At 36.0% G+C, this 14,381-nt stretch overlaps 1 pseudogene; it reads left to right on the top strand.

The window, feature by feature from the left end:
- Nucleotides 1-11,497: 11,497 nt before the first annotated feature.
- Nucleotides 11,498-13,914, top strand: LOC107647294 (small ribosomal subunit protein uS2-like; annotated as a pseudogene).
- Nucleotides 13,915-14,381: the final 467 nt, after the last annotated feature.

The following is a 14,381-nucleotide window of genomic DNA, read 5'->3' as shown; positions in this document are numbered from 1 at the left end:
GGTGGACCCTTTCGTGACAACCAACCTCCACCAAATTACTATAGTCATGAGCCATTCCAAGGAGCATACCAAGATGATGAGTATGGTGGACCTCCTTGTAGTTACCAACAAGCCCCACCATATGCTTATGAACCACCTCCCCAACATACCTTTGAACCACCATACTCACAAGCTCCTTCACACCATTCACCTCCATATGACCCTAATCCTTATCCACCACACCAACCACCATATGAACCACACCCAGAACCACCACCTCAATATTCACCATCTCCATATTCTTATCAAGAAGAACCACCTCCATATTATGAGCCCTCTCTCCCAAAAAATGAACCCTCCTATCCACCCCAACCTCCATTGGATAACAACACACTCATCTCTAACATCATTGGTCTCACCTCTACACTCCAAAATCTTATATCCCGCATGAATCAGCCCTCTACCTCCAATATTCAACCCTCAAGCTCTAGTGCACTTCCTTTTCAACCACATAATGATCTCTCCATCCCATCACCACCCTCCATGGAAGAGTACTCACATCCATCAATCCAAGAGCAAGATGATCCCAATTATGCTATTGATATAGAACAAGAAAGAAGGAATCATCTTCGCGAATCCATACTTCATAAGAAGCTAGAGGAGGCCCTAAGGGTAGCGGTAGGAGAGACCCTTGAAGATGGAGGAGTAATTGAAGAATTAGTGAAGGAAGACACCAAGGAGGAGTCTGATTTTGTCTTAGAGCAAGAGGAGGCCCAAAATGTGGAGATAAGAGAGACCCTTGAAGATGAAAGAATAGTTGAAAGGAGTTATCATGGAAAGAAAATCATCAAGGATGAGTACGATTTTATATTAAAACAACTGGACAAAGCAGTAATTATTGAAGAGGAAGAAGTGGTTGAAGACTTGGGAGATGCTGAACCTCCATGGGAAAGTCAAGTTATAGAGCCTCCTTCAAAGACATTTGAAATTGATGTTGAGGAGGGTGTACAACCTCCAAGGCATAGCTTGGTTGAAGACTTTGAAGAGGTTGATCAAGAGATGGACTCAATCATTGATGAATCCTTATCTACAATTGAATCCTCTCCCATTGGACTTGACATGGAAATTAAAGAAGAAGAAGCACAACCTCCCACGCCCTTGGAAAGCAATGAAAAGGAGATTGAATTGGAAGAAAGCTACTAAGAGGAAGAGGTTGAAATTGAAGAAGCTTACAAGGAGGTGGAAGAATTCAAAGAAGAGCACAAGAAAGTGGAGCTTGCAAGATCATTAGAAACACCTCTCCCAAAGCCATTACCATCCAATACAACATTCAAGTGGGTAAAATTCTTATCCTTGACCTTTACTTTCCCACTTGAATATGGTTTACGTGAGACAGATGGTCAACTTAGAGCTCTTTGTGGCTTTAAGAGTAAGAGGGAGATGGTTAGTGGTCGGCGACACAATCCTAGGATCGTTGTGGTTGGGAGCTCAAGATCTAAATGCAAGGGTTAGTGTAGAGCTCAAATGAATGGGTCTAGGAAGCTGTTTGGATGTCTTAGTGAGAATTCAGATTGCTTGCCACCCAGATGGAATCACAATGATCAACAAGAAGACGGGTGCAACAGGAAGGTCTGGGACCCCAGAATTCATTCCAACAATCAACACTTTTGGGGCCTTGTTACTTACTTTAGATTGCTTGACGGCTGTATGCGCCTAGTTTAGGATCCCGGAGGCCATTGGAATTGCAAACATTGGTGGAGATTCCGGGATGAGTTCAAGCATAAGCCGCCATGACAAGGAGCTCACCAAATGTCCAACTTAAGGACGTAAAAGCAAAGTGCTAGGTGGGAGACAACCCACCATGGTATGATCGTTCCGTTTCAATCTTAGTTTTATTTTACCTTATTCTATTTTGTTTTGGTTAATGACTCTTCTCATAATTTCTGCATATAGTCTGCATTCACATTTGCATTCGCATTCTGCATAAAAAAAAAAAGAGAGAAGGGAAGCACGCGAAGCGTCAGCATCGCTGACGCGTTTGCGTCAAAGGAGCATTAGCAAAAAAAGGGGGGGGGGATTGAACAAAAAGTCACGCGGGAACGTGGCTGGAGACGTGCCTTAGGCACAAACATGCCCACGCGAACGCGTCCCTGACGCGTCCGCGTCAAATTGCAAATCCAGCCCTCCACGCGTGCGCGTCACCCACGCGTGCGCGTCACCCACGCGCACGCGTGACCCTGCATAATCGACGTAAATGAGTGTATGGTAGCAAGTTATGATGGAGTGGGGCTGGACTCGTGCTAGAAGCCCAAGCCCTACCATGCGAACGCGTGTTCCACGCGTCCACGTCATATTTAAAAGTAAAGCCATTCACGCGTGCGCGTGCTCCACGCGCACGCGTCACCCAAAATTTTGGCAAAATGCAAACAAAATATAAAGTCGTGCGAACGCGAGGCTGCTCTCGCGCCACTAGCACAAATCAAGTCACGCGAACGCGTGACCCACGCGTCCGCGTCACCTGAAATTATCACAAACCACGCAAACGCATGCTCCACGCATCCGCGTCGCCTGCGCCGCACAGCTTATCCAGATCAGCGCCAACTATCTTATCTTTTCTTCCTCAAATCCTAATTCTTTCTTTCCCTTTCTTATTTCTTTCTTCTATCTTCTTTCTTCTTTATTCTTTCTCCCTTTTTACTTTCTTTTCTCCCCTTCTTTCTTTTCCACATTCATAAACAAGGTTTTTTTCTTTTCTTTTCTTTTCTTTTTACTTTTCCATTATTATTTATTTTTATTTATGCTTTCTTCTTCTTTTTCTTTTTCTTTCATTATATATATGTTTTCTTTTTATTTTTCTTTTTTTTTCTTTTTATTGGTATTAGAAATCTAATGGTGTGACTGTTTTCTTCTATATTTCTGCTTGTGGATTCTTAAGGAATTGTTTGACAATTATATATTACTTTTTATGGGGTTGCTTGCATGTTCAATTTAATACTTTCAACAACATCCTTACCATGCATGCTAAGTGTTTGTGAAAAAGCCCGTATGGCATTGTGCATTATTTTTAAATTATTCTATTCTACTACTCTAATGTCTGTTTTTCACAAAAACCCTTTTTTATATTTCATTAAATTAAATATAATTGTCAATACAAATAGATTGTTAGTTTGAAAGACTTGATAATCAAATTGGGCATTTAATGCTTGATCTATGCTACTCATACCTTTGCCAGCATGCCAATAAACATCTTGCATCTACTTGCCATCACATGCACTTGCTATATTTCCATTGATGAACTTTTCACATGTAGTCGCGACCATGTGTTAACGACATCCTTCTTTACCGTGCATTGATTATCACGTGTCCTGTCCTCTTCCTTGCTCGAACCCTTTGCTTTACATGTTACTTTCTTCTTCCCTTTTCAGGATGGCCACCAAGAAGGGTAAAGAGAAAGCTGCTCCCAAACCACTGGCAAGGAGAGGAACAAAAAGCACAAGCACTTCAACAAATCAGTTGCTTCTTCAGATACTTCAGAGGTTGGACCGGCTAGACTGGTAGGCAAAACAAATGGAGCTCCGTAACAAGCACCAATTTACACACCTCAAGGAGCTGATTATTGGCAACTACCCACCTGAGGAAGACCCAGATACTCCAGACTCCACCAGCACCGGAGCCATGACGACCCCAACTGTGGTGATGCTGCTCCCAACCCCCCTTTTTGTTCCTGACTAATGGCATCGAGGACGGTGCCAAGCTTTAAGTGTGGGGAGGTCGGTCAGTACCTGACTCCCAGAGGTAACTTTTCTCTCTTAACACCAATTTAAATTTTTCTTTTGTCATATAGGATAGATTGCATAGTAATAATTAGTTGCATGTATGTTCTACTTGGTTGAAAAATAATAAGTTTCTTTTTAAGACTCTATTTTTGAAAAATTTCACTAATTTAAATTAAAACCTTTTTGTGTTAAACTTGCTTGAAATTGTATTTGGAACATGAACTATAGCTAAGAACACACAACCTGTGAGACTTTGAGCTTAATTATATAGTTATATTATTTAACCATGAAATTTTATTCTTGTGTGTTTTCTTCCCTATGATTGCAATCTTTTCTTTGTTCCATTCTATATGTCCATTGTTTAGTGTATTTACATGCTTGCATATGATTGAGGCCATTACTTGTTTTTGCTCACTTATCCCAAATAGCCTACCCTTTCACTTACCTTTGTTAGCCACTTTGAGCCTTTTAATCCCCATTTGTTCTATATTTTACCACATCACTAGCCTTAAGCGAAAAAACAAATTAATTACCCCAAATTGAATCTTTGGTTAGCTTAAGATAGAGATTGTGTATCAACTAAGTGTGGAGAAACTGTGGGAACTTGGGTTAATGAAAGTATACAATGTTTAAATGATAAAATATTAGGAATTTGGGTGCCAACTCATGTGAAACAGAAAAATTAAAAATCTATGTGCATTGATAAGTTATTTTTGCTTTTATATTCTTACTTAAAAAAAATCCAAAAATATTCAATAAATAAATAAATAAATAAGGGGACAAAATTACCCCAATATTAAGTTTAATAAAAGATCAATGCACATGTGATAAAAATTAAAGAAAATTTGGTACATGAGTATGGGAATTATACAAAAGTGGGAATTTTGGATAGTTAAGCATAATTTTAGAATTACATAGAGTGTGTGTGTGTTAGGTGAGAGCTTAGGTTATTCAAAGATTCATACTATAGCTCACTCAGCCATACATTTATCCTCACCCTCACCTTAGCCCCATTACAATCCTGAAAAGACCTCATGATGTTTGGATTGGTATACTAAATATTTGTTGATTGGTTAGATGAAGAACAAAGTTTAGAAAGCATGATTAGAGAAGAGTAGAGTGATTAACCCTAGACACTTGAGAGATTAGAGTGATATACACTACCAGTGAGGGTTCAATGCTTGATTCTATGTTCCCTTCTTTCATGAGCTATCTTCTTACAAGTTTACTTGTCTTTTATTGTATAATTTGAATTAGTGAAATCTGATTTATGTTTGTCTTGAAGAGCTTATTTACTTTTTAACCAAGTAGACAGAAACATCTTAGCATGTAGTTGCATTCATATAGATAGGTTGCATTTAATAAGTCTACCATTCCTCTTCACTCTTATAGTTTCTCTTAAGCTTAGCATGAGGACATGCTAATGTTTAAGTGTGGGGAGGTTGATAAACCACTATTTTATGATTTATATTGTGCTAAATTGAGTGGTTTTTCATCCATTACTCTCACGCTTATTCATAGAAATCGCATGTTTTACGTTTTCCTTCCTGATTTTGTGCTATGATTGAAAACATGCTTCTTTGACCTTAATTTTATTAATTTTAATCCTCTCTTATTACCATTCAATGCCGTGATATGTGTGTTAAGTGTTTCCAGGGTTTATAGCGTAGAAATGACTTTGAGGATGGAGAGAAAGCATGCAAAAATATAAGGAATACAAGAAATTGAAAGAATTGCTAAAGCTGTTAGCCTGACCTCTTTGCATTCAATCGATCATAACTTTAGCTACAAAGGTCCAAATGAGGTGGTTCCAGTTGCGTTAGAAAGCTAACATCCGGGGCTTCGAAATGATATATAATTCGCTATAGTGGCCGTACATAAAAACGACGCGCACGCGTGAATCACGCGGACGCGTCGTTCTGCAGAAAAACCAGCGTGGCAGATTTCGTCCCCAGCAATTTCTGGGCTGTTTCTGACCCAGTTTTTGACCCAGAAAACACATATTAGAGGCTATAAAGCTAGGGGAACCCATTCATTCAAAAACACAACTTTCATATACATAATTTTAGGTTTTTAGATGTAGCTTTTAGAGAGAGAGGCTCTCTCCTCCTCTCTCTTAGGATTTAGGATTAGGATTAGGATTTAGGATTTCTATTATGATTAGGCTACTTCTCTTCATTCCAGGTTCAATGTTCCTTTAATTTAATTTCTCCTCTACTTTTATTTACTTTATCACTTAATTTATTTATTTTCCCAATATTGATTTATGAACTCCATGTTAGGATTGATTTTTTTAATTAATACACATTGAGGTATTTCAGATTTATGATTGCTTTCTTTTATTTATGATATAAATAATTTGGATTTTTCTCCTTTTGGCTTTGGTTGAGTAATTGGTGACACTTGAGTTGTCAAACTCAGTTGTTGTTTGAACATTGGAATTTGCTGATTGACTTGGATCCCTCTAAAGCTAGTCTTTCCATAGGAGTTGACTAGGACTTGAGGAATCAAGTTGATTAGTCCACTTGACTTTCCTTTATTTAGTAAGGGTTAACTAAGTGGGAGCAATAAACAATTCTCATCACACCTGATAAGGATAACCAGGATGGGATTTCTAGTTCTCATACCTTGCCAAGAGTTTTCCTAATTATTAATTTATTTTTCTTGTCATTTAAATTACTTGTTCCCTATTTCAAAAACCCAAAACAAAATATACTTTTTCCATAACCAATAATAAATACACCTCCCTGAAATTCCTTGAGAGACGACCTGAGGTTTAAATACTTCGGTTATAAATTTTATTGGGTTTGCTTAAGTGACAACCAAAACTTTTGTACGAAAGGATTCTCTGTTGGTTTAGAAACTATACTTACAACGCGATTATAATTAACTAATTCATGATTCCTTGAAGCCTATGAACAAGTACTTTGGAAATAAATTTGTAAATCATAGAAGATAAACTAATTTGTCTAACCTAGGTCATGTCTTTTACATCTGGGACCTTTGATATTGGACAAATTTAGATATGATTAAACCCCTTCAGCATTCTTTCACCTACAAAGCAACTTCGGATTGCCTAAAAAATATCTTCTTCCATTGCATCCTAGTAGAACTGGAAACATTTAGAGGTAAACCCTTATCCTTTGGGGCACTCGAAGGATGCACCCTAAAAATGATCCTCTTTACTTCCGCAATAGTGATCAAGCGCATCAGCTTCTATCCATAGTAGGAGTAACTTCAGTAGATAATCCTTCAAAAGTCATCTCTGGATCATCATTATTAGTCAAGAAGAAAATCTCCAGCTACTACGACTATCTCTAAATTAGTGGAAGCAAATCTCCTGTCATTGTTTTTCAGTCTCCAAATTTTGTTTTTGATAGAATCTAGATTGGAATGATTGGTGAAAGAAGTTAATGTTCTTATCCCCCTTTGATTCTTCTATCTCCTCACCACCATTAATCCCAGCCTTCCTGAGAATTTCAATTCAGCCTAATAATTCTTTAAAATTTCCACTCTGGAATTGGTTCTTGAGGTGTGTTGCCACTGAATTAGTTTATGCCTGCAAATCTTTATTTTCTAGGACAAGACAAACATAATTGACCATTCAAATACTGATATCCAAGCATTGGAAATTATTTGATGGATTATAGAATTCTCACATCAAATTTCTTGGAACTAGAGCATGAGCTGATACATTTTCAGGTATTCGAAGAACTGAAGCTGCTGGGTACTCATTCATCTAATTACCATTTGCCATTGCACGATCTAATATCTCTAAAATTTGCTCCATTCCTTTTCATTTATTAAACCAAGTAAAATTTCTGCCAATTATCCCCAAGTCCAACAAACCATTTTCAATGACAAAATTAGTAAAATCTACTATAGAAGACTAGGATTTAAGGTCGTTGCCTTCTTTTCTTCTTGACTTACAATAGTATTAAAATTCACCATCATTACCCCACTTTTTCTTGGAATTGTTGTAGTATAATTGAAAACTCACCAAATTGACCCAAACGGTTTTGATATGATGTTCTCATGTAGATAACAATCAACCTCCAAGATAAATTCTTGTTCACTTCATTAACTTTTGCAACAATATAGAATTCACCAGTCAAAACAATTATCACCTCCATCAATTTCTTCCAAGCTAAAAGAAAACAACCAACTATGTCTGACGGATTCATAACACTCAAATCAACAAACCTACACAACCTGAGTTTACTTTCTACCAGACGAGGTTAATTCTTATTTTCGCAGACAAAAACAACCTTGGAGGAGTGGGATTGATATATCCCTTTCAGATTTTGGATTGTTAGGGTCTCCCCAAACCTCGACAATTCCAACTTAGTATCCTCGTGAGGCTTTTGGTGCTACTTGATGACTGGGACCCACTAATTATTTTAGACTTATTCCTTTAGGACAATCGATTGGTGTTGCTAAAAAATTTGCTATTCAGTCATTCATATTCATGAAGCTGGAAATTTTCTCTAATACCACCGGGGAACCATCACCTGTGATTGCATTCCAAGATTCTTTTGATACTCCTAGTAGTTCATCACATTTCGCCTTTTCATGTATAATGTCTTTGGTGGCTGCATCCTTTTTATTCTCTTGCATTGATAGGCCCGAGAAACTCTCAACGAATTGTGAAGGGGCTGGCTTCTTCCTCGGCTGATAAATGGATGTATCAAATAATCTAGTGTAGGCCTATTTGGTGTCATTCTTATTGTCTATTCTCTTTGCAACCTGATCAGTTTTCATCCATTCCGTAATATAATCCTTTGATGTTTTGTTGAATCATCCAAGAACTTTTGGCAATATTTTGAGTCATGGACTAAGAAATAGGCACAATAGGTGCAAAAAACTCCAAGTTTTTCATATCTCAAGCCTACTTCCACTTTGACCTGATTAGGGCAAGAAATTTTGAAAGAATTCTTCAATCTTTTTCCCTGTCAATTTTCACTCTGACCTTGATAATCCTTAACTCCTTTTCTCTTACTTCAAAGAAGTCAATATCACATATATCACTTAATTTGTTTCCCAATTTACGTCTAGCATATGGAATTTTGAATTGTTTTGGTAAATCCCATAATTGAACCCAAACTAAAAGAGCTCTAATCCACATCTCTTCGGATCCTTGACCTTCATCCTTCTACACACATGAAGAATGAAAATTTTTGAATAGTCATGGCGATCTTCGTTCTACTCTCAATGCATCAGTTTTTTTACTAAAGAAAAACTGAAATCGGTTACTCTCCTCTTCCACTATGTAAAACTCCTTTGGACGTCTCCAAATTGCATTATTGCACTTTGCATCTTGCCAATAGAGAAGACGTGATAAAAAAATTCTCGTAATCAGACTTTTTGTGCATGTATAGATTCCTTAGAGATGTGGTCCTCTTCAAGCAACACCATTTCCTCCTCATTCTCCTCACTCCTAGTTTTTCTATGATTGCGATCACTCCTTAATGCATTTATACTATGCAAATCAGGGTGATCAGCAAAGAGAATGTTTAATTGTGCATGGAACAGATGTGTTTTCATAACCTTTATAGGGTACAAATTTAAAATCCTAGCGCTTTATGATGATCCTAATAGAGTATTTGATAATATTAATTATACATTATTAATATTATTATTTCTGTATTAGTAATCATCATATATTAGCTGAATTGTTATAATATGATTTAGGATACTATAATAAAAATGATAGTAATTATTTTCGTATTTAAATATGAGAAAGATAAGAGTTAAAAGGCTTAAATGATACTAGCTAATAACAGTCGAAGTAATAAGATTTGGTTTGTAATTTTACTCATGAAAGTAACGCTCAAATTAGCTACACACAATTTTTTAGAAATAGAGTGAAGATAAAGGCGGTCAAAAATTTGATCTGAGGGTCACAACTGAAACGTGTTCAAATAGCAAATCTGATCCTGTTTAATAACTTCCATGAACTTGTGATGATTCACTTGAACACCAGGTAGGAGCAGAACCTAGTTGAAATTTTTGGAAGATAAGGTTCAAAGGTAGCTGTGGGATAACTACTTAATGACTAAGAAATGAGTGTCTATAAATAGAGAAGTCTAAGGTTCTTAGGGGGACTTCTATTAAACAACACAAAATCACACTAAAAGCTCTATAAATTCTCAGGCACATTAATACTATAGAAGATCTTGGAGTGCAAGTGTATGTGAGTGTTAGGAGTCGATTTATTTGATTTATACATTTCATTTCCAATTTCACTTTAGTTCATTTCAGTTTGTTCAATTTCAAGCTTTGTTCTTTAGTTTTCAGCTTTGTTTTTCTAGTATTCCAACATTTTCTTCTTTTTTCTTCTTATTATTTTAATTTTAAATTTATGTTTGAATCAATTTTCATATTTATTCATGTTAAATATCTTTTTGTACTGCATTATTAATAATACACATGTTATAATTTTCATTCCATTACTTGCAAAGTTAATTTCGACACTTAGTCGATAAATTCCGGGTCGAGCTATGCTTAGAGGAATCTTATCTGCTTTTCGAATTGAGATCATTGATACAAGCTTGATCGATATCTTGTATCAAGGTCAAACAAAACATCATGCAAAACAATTAGAAAAATAAAATATTTTTATCTTTAAAATTTAATAATTTTATGACAAGTGAATATCTTTTTTTATTCTTTTGTCAATGCTAAAAATATTTTTAAAAATTCAAAAACTCTGGAGATCGAATTTTGGATAGTAAATGTATTTTTTAAATAATTATTTAAATATGCTCACAAAATTTTAAAATAAATATATAAGTGGCTTATCAAATATAAATATTATTTGTCACTTATAAAAAATAGTATTTTATATTTTATTATTTTTATTATATTTTAGAATATTTAAAAATGTCTTTATCATTAACAAATTTTAAAGGTAATTTTGTTTAAAATATTTGATAATTCCAAGTATTTTTAGTGGTTTTATACTTTTTAAGATTTTTAACCATTTTGTAATGACAATATCTATGCTTTCCAAATCTCAACTAATTGACTGTGCGAAATAGGGGTGCACATGGTTCGGCCTGACCCAATGATTCGGTCCGGCCTCAAATATTTTAGGAGTTAATTTGGTGTGATTTTACCGGGTTTAGGGTCGGATAAGGGTCTAAAAAATAGATCCGATCATTGTTTCGAGTTAGGTCTGGATCAAGATGAACTTGGCTTCACCCGACCCATGTGCATCCTAAGGGAACTAAAAAAAATATATATGTTTTAAATTAATTTTAATATTATGTTATATTAATTATAAGCTTATTGTTTTGTTTTTAATCATTTGTTAAATTAGAAAATAGATCAATGAAGCATCAAATTAGAATTTATGGACAAATTCAAATTCAAATATGGATATTAACTTTTCGGTAACAAATTTCTTCTTTATAAATAAGTGCATCATAAATAAGTTTCTTTATAAATAAATTTTTTTAAAATTGTTAAAGCTTTAAAGATCCAATTTTCACCCACTTTAAGGTATAACTATGGCCCGAAAATATTTAGATTTTACCGGATCTAAAAGTGAACTAAAATCTAAAAGATAGACCCTATATATATTTAGGTCGGATCTGAGTTAAGACAAACCCGATTTTATTAGAACATGATAACCCCTAGTGAGAAAAACAGCCCTTTCAAAACCCTAAATCGTGAAACCTTCTTCCTTTATAACTGCAACTGCTACGAATCTCTCAAGAGACCAACTCTCCTCCCCAACGATGGCCACTTCTGCCACCACAACCGCTGCAGTGTTGCGCCAGCTCTCGCAGAAGGAGCAAGACATCCAAATGATGCTCGCAGCCGAGGTTCATCTCGGAACCAAAAACTGCAACTTCCAGATGGAACGCTACGTTTTCAAGCGCCGCAATGATGGTAACCCATGCTTCTTTGATATTTTCTTTGGGGTTATACTACTAGTTTATTTCTTGAAATCTAATGAAGAACACATATTTGTGTAGTTTCTTTCGGGTCTAGATACTCCTTGCTCTTCAATGGGTTTAGCATTTTTTCTTCTATTTATCTTTTCGTGTGTAGGGTTCTTTTTTTGGGAGACATTTTTATTAGTTTGTTATAGACTAGTGTTTGTCAATTGTTCTCGATTTGGTTTGTGCTATTGATTGAAAGGGTCAATTTAATTATTAATAAGGATTTTGACATGAATATGTGTACATGCATTATCACATTGTTTTCAAAACAGCTTATTATCATAATTTTACCAATGAGTTTCTGATGGAAAAGCAACTTTTGTCCCAAAATTTATGAAACATATACATGCCTTTAATCTTTCCGATGCTTCCTTTTGCATTAGGAAAATATTTTTATGGCTTGGTTTATTTTTCGTATTCTTTGCCCCCAAGTATTTACATAATTAACCTTGGCAAGACATTGGGAGAAGTTCCAACTTGCTGCTAGGATTATTGTTGCCATTGAGAACCCGCAGGACATCATTGTTTAGTTTGCTAGGCCATATGGTCAAAGGGCAGTCTTGAAGTTTTCCCAATACACGGGTGCGAATGCAATTGCTAGAAGGAACACTCTTGGAACATTCACTAATCAGATGCAGACATCCTATAACGAGCCTCGCCTACTCATTCTGACTGATCCAAGGACTGATCACCAGGTGCCACTTTTTTTAGATGTTTGAAACTTATTTTATTCACAATTAACTGTCAATATGTTTTTATGGGAGTTTGAAATTCTGTTATTAGTTGATCTCATTTTGAGTTTGCTTTTCTATATATTTTTTTTAAAAATGTGCAGCCCATTAAGGAAGGTGCTCTTGGAAATATTCTGACGATTGCCTTCTGTGACACTGATTCTTCGATGCGCTATGTCGATGTTGGCATTCCTGCCAATAACAAGGGGAAGCACAGTATTGGTTGTCTATTTTGGTTATTAGGAAGGATGGTTCTACAGATGAGGGGTACTATTCATCCAGGGCTTAAGTGGGATGTGATGGTAAACTAATTTTTTCTCTTAACGGGTTGAACTATTATTATTTTGTAGCTCTTTTGGATTTATTGTGTTTCCCAATGTTTGCATTGCAAATGTCTCATCTCGTATGCGCTTATTTAAAACAATCTTTCTTGCAGTACATACAGGTGTAAAAAATTTGGGTAATTCACATGATAAAATAGTTTGGGGTTCAAAATTATGCAGATGTCCTAAACCAATTTTGTTACACGCCTATCCTAAACACCTTTATGTAGTTTACTACTCAGCATGCTAAATCGAATTCATTTAATTTGCTTTATTGTTGGAAAAGCGTGTAATATGTAAATCGAATTAATCTAATTCGATTTACCACTATACTCCAACAATAAATCGAATCAATTTGATTCGATTTACATAAAGGTGTTTAGGACAGGTGTGTAGCAAAAATTGGTTTAGAACATCTGTGTAATCTTGAACCCCAAACTATTTATTCATCTGAATTGCCCAAAAAATTTCATATTTTATCAAAAGATAGTAGTCTTATTATGTGGTTTCCTTTGAACCATAGCTAAATTATGTCAACTTTTCATGTGTAGGTGGATTTATTCTTCTATAGAGAAGCTGAAGAGGCCAAGCAACAAGAGGAGGAGGAATTACCAGCCCCAGAATATGCCATTCAAGATTTTGGTGCTGCTGGCATTGCCGGCTTCCCTGCAGCTGATGGGGAATGGGGGCTGTTACAGCTGACCAATCATGGACTGAACCAGTTCCTCAACAACCCATTGCAGCTGCTCCTGCTAACTGGGCCCCAGACGCCGGTAAGAATAATTATTTCAACTCTGGATCTGTTAGTCACATGTGTGATTTAAGTTCAATTTTATCTATTGAAATTTTTTGTCTATCAAGTCTTTGTATTTGTTCTCCCATTAGTCTGTTAAATTTGATGCAACATAATTGTCGTATTTGCTTCTAATATGTTCTAGTCAAATAATTCTGGATTGTTGTTGTGTTAAATAGTCGTTCTTCCTCAATATGTAAGAAAATCGGTACGCCCTAACATAGTTATGTCGGAAACTGTGATGGCAATATATTTGACCTAAGTTCTTTTGTATCTATAGCTGCAGGTGATTGGAAGCCAGTTCCAGATCCACAGGCTTCTGTTCCAGCACCCGGAGGTGTTGCCCCCACTGGCTGGGAATAAGCACTCTTAAGATTTAAGCACAACTCGTCAAAATAGTTCTGAAGAATTTTCTCTTCCTTTAGTGATGTATATTGACACGATTTTTAACAAAACTGTTATTTTAGAGAGTAAAATTTTGTTTTATGTTCTTATTTGGTTAATCCTTCAAAGATACTCAATATATTGAGAAAATTAGTGATCAATATCCGACATTCTTCATTTTAATCAACATTACCTTTTGTTCATACCCTGGCCCAACATTAAGGCCCAGGTCCAAATGAGCCAAAATGACCCAATTCAAAGATTGGCCTTGCTACTCACCGACCTCCTCAGAAGAGGTCGGATTCGACGCACACTCCACCTTAAGGAGCCATATCTCAACTTCCCTAAGATAAAGGGACGGTTATCCACCTAAAAAGGTGGAACTATTCCAACGGTTGTTATTGGTTCACCACTATAAATACCCTGACACCCCTCAGGTATCTCTA

The sequence above is a fragment of the Arachis ipaensis genome, chromosome B6 (genome assembly GCF_059453495.1).
Source record: "Arachis ipaensis isolate K30076 ecotype BB chromosome B6, ASM5945349v1, whole genome shotgun sequence".
In the NCBI taxonomy this organism is placed as follows: Eukaryota; Viridiplantae; Streptophyta; class Magnoliopsida; order Fabales; family Fabaceae; genus Arachis; species Arachis ipaensis.
Note: the sequence above shows the minus strand (reverse complement) of the source record. Positions and strands in the feature narration are given on the sequence as shown.